Source organism: Nicotiana sylvestris, chromosome 4, assembly GCF_000393655.2.
Source record: "Nicotiana sylvestris chromosome 4, ASM39365v2, whole genome shotgun sequence".
Classification (NCBI taxonomy): domain Eukaryota; kingdom Viridiplantae; phylum Streptophyta; class Magnoliopsida; order Solanales; family Solanaceae; genus Nicotiana; species Nicotiana sylvestris.
Genome location: NC_091060.1, coordinates 47,994,488 through 48,003,190, shown reverse-complemented (window position 1 = coordinate 48,003,190; position 8,703 = coordinate 47,994,488). Strand labels below are relative to the sequence as shown.

Genomic DNA, 8,703 nt, shown 5'->3' with positions numbered 1-8,703 from the left:
GAAATTAATAAAAAAAGAAAAAAGAAACAGGGTTCAAAACGAACCCCAGAAATGTGGCCAGGCATACGGCTACCCATTTCCAAATGTGCCACAGATCCAGGCCCAATATTACTCAGGGCAGGCTGCGTTTCTTTTGAAGCCCACGGTAATTCACATGCTAAGGATTTAATGAAGCCCATTAACATACAATGAGATGATATGCCAACCCAACAAATCACGATACTCAAAATAGCCATGCTATACACACTTTAACCCAATTGTTCTACTATTACTGCCAGCCATATACATCTGAAAATTTTGTAACTATCACTTATGCTGAATTCACACATACAATTGTTCTAGTAATACTGAAACTCCAAACAGTTTAAATTGGACATATACAATGGTAATTGTCAAACAAATAGCTTTTTGCTCAAATTATGGCTCTTAAACGAATTCAGATGCTCAAGATCTGTAACTAAACCAGCTAAATTATGATATAAATTAATCCTGAACTGAAAATCAGCACTGACCTAAACAAAGCAAATAGAAGATGCTCATCATCTGACCTAGATCCATACTACAGAAAGTTTAAGCACTATATACTTCAACCAAAGGATTTTTTAGCCAAATCACAAACCAACATAATAAGCTAAAGTCCTAATCCAACCTTGAAAATAAGATATAACATCAATAACGTGAATGAACAAAGGAACACATAAAGTAAAGGTAACTTAATACAGAAACTAGACAAACTTTAAAGAACACATGAATAACATTCAGCAAGCTAACATTTATCCTTAAATCTCCACACTTGACTACATGTTTCAGATTTGCACTTCACATATCATTCAAAGTCCAAGGAATACCTGTATGTCAAAATAAAGCAAAAGAGAGTGAGGATTTCAGCAATGGCAAAGTAGGAGCCAAGCAACAAATCAAACAGCAGGATTCAACCCCTTTTAAACCCTCTTTTAACCTAGCAAACCAGAGATTTCGTGAGAAAACCTTTTAAGTACTCCAAAAAGAAAATCCAGGAAAACGCAGTTCAAGGCAGACTAATGAAAGGAATGCAGAGAATTTAGGGTATTTTTTAGAGTGCCAATGTCTAATATTTGTGAAGGAAAAGGGTCTATATATAGCCCTTAAGAGTGCCATGTGTTGAAAAGAATAATGAAATTATTCCTTCAGCCACAAGGCATCTTTTTTTAACCAACTTGGATAGCTGGTTGTCCCTCATTGGCTTATTCATTTTGTGCAAACCAAATGAGGCCAACTGCCCCTATTCTAGAGCCTTCCAAATATAGAAATTATTTGAAAGTCCTTGTTTCATTTCCCAACTTAACCCCTAAGTTTCAATTGTTCAAATTAACTCCTAGAAGTTCTAATGATTTGCAAACCAAGGCAAACAAAACAAAAGTCCATCAAAGATCAGAATGCAAATTAAAAGGGAAATAGAATAAAAAATGATGCAATTTAAACTAAGACTAACCTAATCACTAAGTAAAAGTATTTTATCTAATTAACTTAAACAAAGCTAGACTTAAACGACTAAAGCATCTATACAATAATCAAACCAACATTCATTTAATTACAGAATACGAGAGCGGAATAGTTAAACAAGACAGAATAATCGATTCACCAAAACCCTAATTAAGCATAAACCTATGCAAAATTAACTTTAGATGAACAAATCTCAACATGCTTGATTAATCAGAAGGAACGAGCAGACACAATCAAAGAAAAGAAAACCTAGAGTTATGTTGACCCTAGACAACTGGCTAAAGAAAAAAAACAGATATAGGAGATAAACAAACAAAAGAAAGAAGAAAAGAGATTACCAAGACTTCACTTCGAGTTTAGAATCCATCAGAACTTCAGACAAATTTCAAACGGGATAAAAACGAACTTGAACAACCATTAGTCGACTGTTCCCAACCAGAAACAAACGACTAATGGACGTTTTAGGTTCAAATAGCCCAGAAGTTGACTGAAAGTTGACAAAGAGAAAATTAGGGTTTAGTACTCAGATCCGAAATTGGAGCGGTTTGAGAATGATTCAAAGGAATTGGTTTAGGGTTTGGTTCTTTAGAGGGTCGAATAGGCATGGGGGGCGTTTGAACAGTTTTATATGATAAGGATGGTCAGTTCCCATCCGTTCGATCAAAAGAGATCAACGAATGGGATTTGCTTGGCCAGGGAACGACGTCGTTTGGCAAAGAGGAAGGGCTGGACCGGGCAAGGGCTGGGCCAGGCGGATTGGGTGACTATAAGGGTTAAATGGGCCAACAAATATGGCCTTGGCACAATTCAAAATCAACAAAGCTTCTTCTTCTTTTTTTCTTTTCTTTCTTTTATTAATAAAAAAATCCTAAATTAACTCATAAGTTAATTAAGTTGTAAAATTAAAATAATTGTATAATTATAATAATTATAAAGATTACTTGATCCTGAATTAAAAGAGGAAAAAATCACTAATCTAAAATTAGAAAGCTAAAAATTGGACAAGTGAACCAATTTTTGTGATTTTCATTTTTAATAAAGCAACTAATTAATTATTTAATCCTAAAATATGAACACAAAATCTAAATGTAATGCAAGGTACTTTTGGTATTTTTAGTGATTTTAATAAAAGTAAACATGCACAGAAGCAAACAATTAATAAAAATTCCTACAAAATCCTATAAAATTGCAAACAATTGGGAGAAATTTATTTCTTTAATTTGTAGGAGTATTTCATATAGGGAAAAAATCACGTGCTCACAAGAATTACTGAGGAGGAGGAATGGAGTGGTGAAGAAGAGAGTAAATCTGATGATGAACAAGACAAGCTGGCCAAGTTTGGAAAAAGAAAAATCTTGAAGGGTAGACTTCTAAAGTATTTGGTGGAAGCATGGATGGTTCGATTGGTTGATGCTCTAGCTACTGGAAGGACATGGTTCTTCAGTTGGATGGTAGGCTGGCCAGGAATGAGATCATTGAATTCATGGCAAATGCAGAGGTCAAGGATGCCAGAGTTACCAGCCAGGTGAAAGGAGTTCAAGTGACCTTTGATGCAAAGAAGCTGGGTGAGATCCTTGACATCCCTTCTGAAGGGTATGATGACTACACAAGGCAAAGATGGCCATGTCTGGACTCTCTTCCTACTACCCTTGCAATCACTAGGAGATTATGTGATGTTGCATAAGTGAATGAGGCTAAGGCTGTGCAGAAGAGTGAAATGAATCCATGCCACAAAGTCTTGTTTGAATTTGTCAACAAGTGTTTGCTTCCTAGACAGGAAAGAAGACACACTGCTAACTACATGGATTTAGTTCTGATGGAGTGTCTTGAAAGTGGAAGGCAGATCTACTGGCATGCGTTTATTATCAAGCTACTGGACAGGGTTATCAATGGCTCCAAGGCCCATGCCACTCCTTATGGGTTTATTCTGACTATTGTTCTTGATCGCTGCAAGATGCCACTAAAGAAGTGGGAAATGGCCACAAGCAAAGATCATTTTGGAATTAACACTTTGATTGCTTGTGATTATGAGATCACTGCCATTCCCAATGAACCTGGTTCATCTGGGAAGACACATATAAACAACAAAGTCAGAGCCCTAAGTGCAGGAGAGTGGAGCAAAATATGCTGAGATAGCTTGGCTGAAGGCTCGTTTAGCAGAGGTTGAATCTGAGAGAGATGCTCTCAGAACTGAGCTCACAAAGGAAAAAGAGAAGAATGATAGCATTCTTCAAGACATGCTGCACCTTCTCCAAGCCAAACCCCAACCCTCTAGTTCTTCCAAGCCTTAAGATCTCTTAGCCTTCAGTTCTTGAACCTGTCTAGACCTTTTAGTGACCCAGATTCGGGATTTTTTTTGCTTTGCTCATGTTTTGACTATTTTTGTTTCTTTTTGTGGATTGTGGTAGACTCATATTTGCTATCAATGAAGTTTGTTGTGTTTGCACTTAATTAATTGTTTATTTTTCCTTGATAGTTTAAATATGCTTGGTTGATTACTAATGATTAATCCATGATTGCACTTGCAGTTACCCCAGTGGCCATGAGTAATTGTTTAAATTCTAGGAATCACACTATGTTTATGCAACTTTTCGATGATGCCAAAAGGGGGAAGATATTGTGCTTTACATTCTGAATAAGTGATGTTTATAACCTAATAAACCTGGTCCTTGATGATAAGTAAAATTTCTCTAACTTTGCATTGATGTTTGAGCTGAGTTTTGACAAGGCCTAAGTGAGTGAAAAGCACAGAGTTTGTCATCATCAAAAAGGGAAAATTTGTTGGCTCAAGTAAAGGAGAGTTTTGAAGATTGACAAATGAACTCAGACATGGACCGGGTCCATCCTAGTGAACCACAGATATGGTCGACTCAGGCATGTGAGTTGCACGTGAAGGAGATAAACCTCACTTACTAGAAATGATATCTCCTGATCGAAAAGGTTGCATATGGGATACGGAGAAAGACTCCTTACACAAAGAGAACACGACTTAAGAGATAGATAGAGCTAGAGGATGAGATCAACTAGAACTCTTCCACCAAGGAAGAGTAGCATCTGTATTCTAGTCAATCTCTTTTTACTAACTCCATAAATATCAGTGAATCATATGTGTGATTCAAGCGTTCAATCCTGAAGTTACTTGAACCAGATAGAAGAACCAGTTCCAAGTGTCTGTCTTTTATTCTAGTTTAATTGTAGTAGGTGATTTAATATTATACCTTTCAGCATTATCTAGAAGCAATTGTATTAGGTACTTAGAGTTTTCAAGTTAGAGTTAACTTGAAGTTGTCGCAATAGTTGCGGTTGTGTGCTACAACGGGATTGGAGTTAATCCTAGGTTTACAAAAGATTTTTTTGTAAATGCAGTTTTTGGCTCAGTGATTTTAGTGGAGAGTTTGGGAAAATCTTACTAGAAGGTAGGTCGTGGTTTTTTCACCTTTTGATCCAGGTGTTTTCCATGTTAAATCTTTGTGTTCTTTAATTTCTGTATTTATTATTCTGCAACAGTAGTAGTTGGAACAGATCGAAAAACTAGGTCCTTCTATAATCAGGTTAAACGAAAAATTGGGTACCACATAAATCACCCCCATATTATGTGGTATTGGAGTATAAAACATCACATCAAATTCACTGAGGCTTGCCAAACAGTTGAAAAATTTGAAAGGTTTCATGTCTGCTTGGTTTATAGTATCAAACCCCACACTCAATGGACAGTGATTAGAGAAGCCTGGATTCATAATGACTCCCTCAATATAAGGCCACTTCTGTATCCATTCTGCATTTGCTAAGATTCTGTCAATTTTACTATGGACATGGTTATTAGACCATGTATATTGCCTTCCCATAATTTTTAATTCATCGAGTCTTGTATCAATTAAGAAGCTCTTAAAATCCCTTACCTCTATCTCTTGAACATGGTTGCCATTAATCGTATCCTCACTAGCTAGAATAGTATTAAAGTCACCCATTATTAGGCTAGGGCTGTTGGTTCCATGCATAGTCTCCTTTAAGTCCTCATATAAGCTTTTCCTATCTTGAATAGTGTGTTTACCATAGACTGCACAGTAGTTAAAATTGGTTCTGTGCTGAATCATAGTGATCTTTCCCATTATAAATTGTTCATGAGTTCTGATCACTGAGTAATCCACCTGAGCTGGATCCCATACTACCCATATTCTACCTCCTAGAGCTTCATCATAGTTATCAACCCATTTACAGTTTCTAAATATCTTCTTCAGTATTGAATCTGCATTGCTTTTCTTTACTCTATGCTCTATAATGGCCACAAGTACCACTTTATTTTCTCTGCAAATTTTTTTAGTTCTTTTTGCTTATATACTTTATTCATCCCCCTAACATTCCATGCTATAATGTTCATCATGATATGGTTATTCGTTGTGGACCTCCTACTCTATCATTCATACTCTGCTGCTCTCGCGCACCCTGTACTTTAGATAGTTGTACTATCTTATGTGTTGTATCAACTAGTTCTTTGAAAGCATTGCCAATGTCCACTTCATTCTCCTTTGTGGTTCCTATATTCTTCTTGGTTGCAGATTTTCCTCAAGCAAGTTTCCATTGTATTTCAATACCCTGTTGGTTTAACTGTTCATTTCCTGCTAACTCCAGTTGATCAAGGAACTTGCCTTGAGCATCTATTTTGTCTACAACAGGATGTAGTGCTCTCACTACTCTCTATTCCTACTTCTGCTTTATTTCCATGCCTTTCTGTAGCCCTCTTTCCTGCCTCTGCTTCTTTTGATCCCTACACGAATGGCCTAATCGGCAGCAGGATTGGCAATACTGTTGTTTCCAATCAAATTGAACCATCTGTTCAATCACCTTGCCTCTAGGATAATACAGTTTGATTTTCTCTAGCAGTGGCCTTGTGACATCCATTCCAACCAGGACCCTTGCATAGGAGAATCTCTCAGCCACTATAGTACAAGCATCAGCATACAATGGCTTTCCCAAACCACTCTCAATTTTGCTTAGGGCCTATTTGCTCCAGTAGTTGAGTGGAAGCTTGTAACGACCCAACCAATCATTTTGAGCATTTGCACTTCGCTCGGTAGTTTATCGGCATGATTAGCTCCGTATGATATATTATGACTTATATGAATTGTCGGTTTTAGTTTTCAGGTTATTCGAAATCGGTTTGGAAGAATGAATTTCATTGTTGAAGTTTTAAGTTGAGAGAGTTGACCAAGTTTAACTTTTTGTGAATTTGACCCCAAAATGGAGTTTTGATGGTTTCGGTAGGTTCGGATGGTGATATTGGACTGGGGCGTATTCTCGGATTCGCATTTGGATGTTTCTAGAAGGTTTTGACACAATTTGGCAAAAATTAGAAATTTAAAAGTTTGGGAAGTTCAAAAGTTTGACCGAGAGTTGAATTTGTGGATATTGGGTTCGGATTGTGCTTTCGGGAGTTGTTATAGCTTCATTATGTCATTTGGGACTTGTGTGCAAAATTTGGGCTAATTCCGGGTTGATTTGCTATGTTTCAGCATCAGTTGTGGAGGTTGAAAAGTTCAAAGTTCATTAAGCTCGATTTGAGGTGCGATTCATCGTTTCGATGTTGTTATGAATGATTTGAGCCCTCGAGTAGGTATGTATTATGTTATGGGACTTATTGGCATGTTCGAACGGGGTCCCGAGGGGCTCGGGCATGTTTCGGATTGATTTTGGACTATTTTTCCTTCATTTTTCATTGCTGGTTCTACAGAGCTCAGGGTATCTGGTTTTCTTAATTGCTATCGCAGAGCAAGGATCGCGACCACGTAAGGTTGTCTGATGGCAAGGGTCAAGTTGTTCTACGCGTTCATAGGTTCTCAGACACGTTCGCGTAGGTTGATGCTAAGTGAGCATCGCGTTCGCGCCAGTGTGCACGAGTTCACGTAGTAGTTTGGACTGAGCTGGGTAGTGATTGATTATTCTTTGCATTTGCATTGACCTTGTCGCGATCGCATACTACAGATTTATGTGTTCATCGCGTTCACATTCTTTGTTTCGCGAACACGTAGGGTACTTTGGGGAGGCTGCTGAGTTTGTTCTTTGCGGTAACGGAGCCTCGTTCGTGATCGTATTGTGTATTTTTGGGGAAGTTCTCTTCCTTCTTTGCGATCGCGAGGTTAATTTCGCGATCGTGGTGCATTAATCTGCCCAGTGATTATAAAGTACTTCATTTCGGGGATTTCGGCCATTTTCACATTTTTGGAGCTAGGGAGCTCAGATTGACGCGATTCTTGAAGCAAATTTCACCATATGAAATGGGATAAGTGTTCTCTACTCGATTTTGATTATATTCCATGAATCTATCTTTGATTTTAGCTCTTGGTTGATGAATTTTAAATAGGAAATTGGGGGTTTTGGCCTAAAGTTTCATAATATGAATTTTTGAGTTTTGAACATCGGTTTGGAGTCGGAATTGAGTGAAACTAGTATGGTTGGACTCGTAATTGAATGGGTTGTCGGATTTTGTAAGTTTTGTCAGGTTCTGAGGTGCGGTCCTGGGTGTGATTTTTGGCCGGTTTTGGGTTTTGATTAAGGATTTGTTCTTTATCATTTGGAATTGTTTCCTTGGGCTTTATTTTATGTATTTGAGTTGCTTTTGGCTAGTTTTGAGCCGTTCGGAAGTCGCTACACGTGTGATGGCATTATTGGAGCATCGCTTGGCTTGCTCGATATCATAATTAGCTTGTTTGAGGTAAGTAACTCTTCTTAACTTAGTGCTGAGGGTATAAAACCCTGAATTACGTGTTGTGTGATTGGTATCGAGGTGACGCGCATGCTAGGTGACAGGCGTGTGGGCGTGTACCCTATGAATCATGACTTTGTTGTTTCCATGGCAATGTATAGTGGTTCTATTTTGTTGATATTTGTATTTTCACCATGTGATAAAGTAACTGAGCTGTCAACCAAGCTAGATATCATGTTTAGGCTTTATGCCGATACGGTTAGGACCTATAGTGGTCATTTCTTGCTATCATTTTATTGATTTCATTGATATTTCGTACTTAGTCATATTCATGCATTCATATCATATCTCAGTCTCTGTTGTTATTTATTGATACATCATATCATTATTGCTGGGCTAGTTTCATGACACTGTGAGCCTATGAGTGAGACTGGAGAGATTGATGACTGAGTGAGGCGAAGAGACTGATTATGAGTGACAGTTATGGGATCGGACTGCACGCAATAGCGAATATACTGATT

General features: G+C 37.7%; 1 long non-coding RNA gene across 1 annotated transcript in view; it reads right to left on the bottom strand.

Moving 5' to 3' along the window:
• Positions 1-740: 740 nt before the first annotated feature.
• LOC138889000 (uncharacterized) overlaps positions 741-8,703 on the bottom strand; it is a 42,757-nt gene continuing 34,794 nt past the window's right edge. Inside the window, exon 3 of the long non-coding RNA XR_011406538.1 lies at positions 741-848. This is a non-coding gene — a long non-coding RNA (uncharacterized lncRNA). The remainder of the gene's footprint in view (positions 849-8,703) is intronic.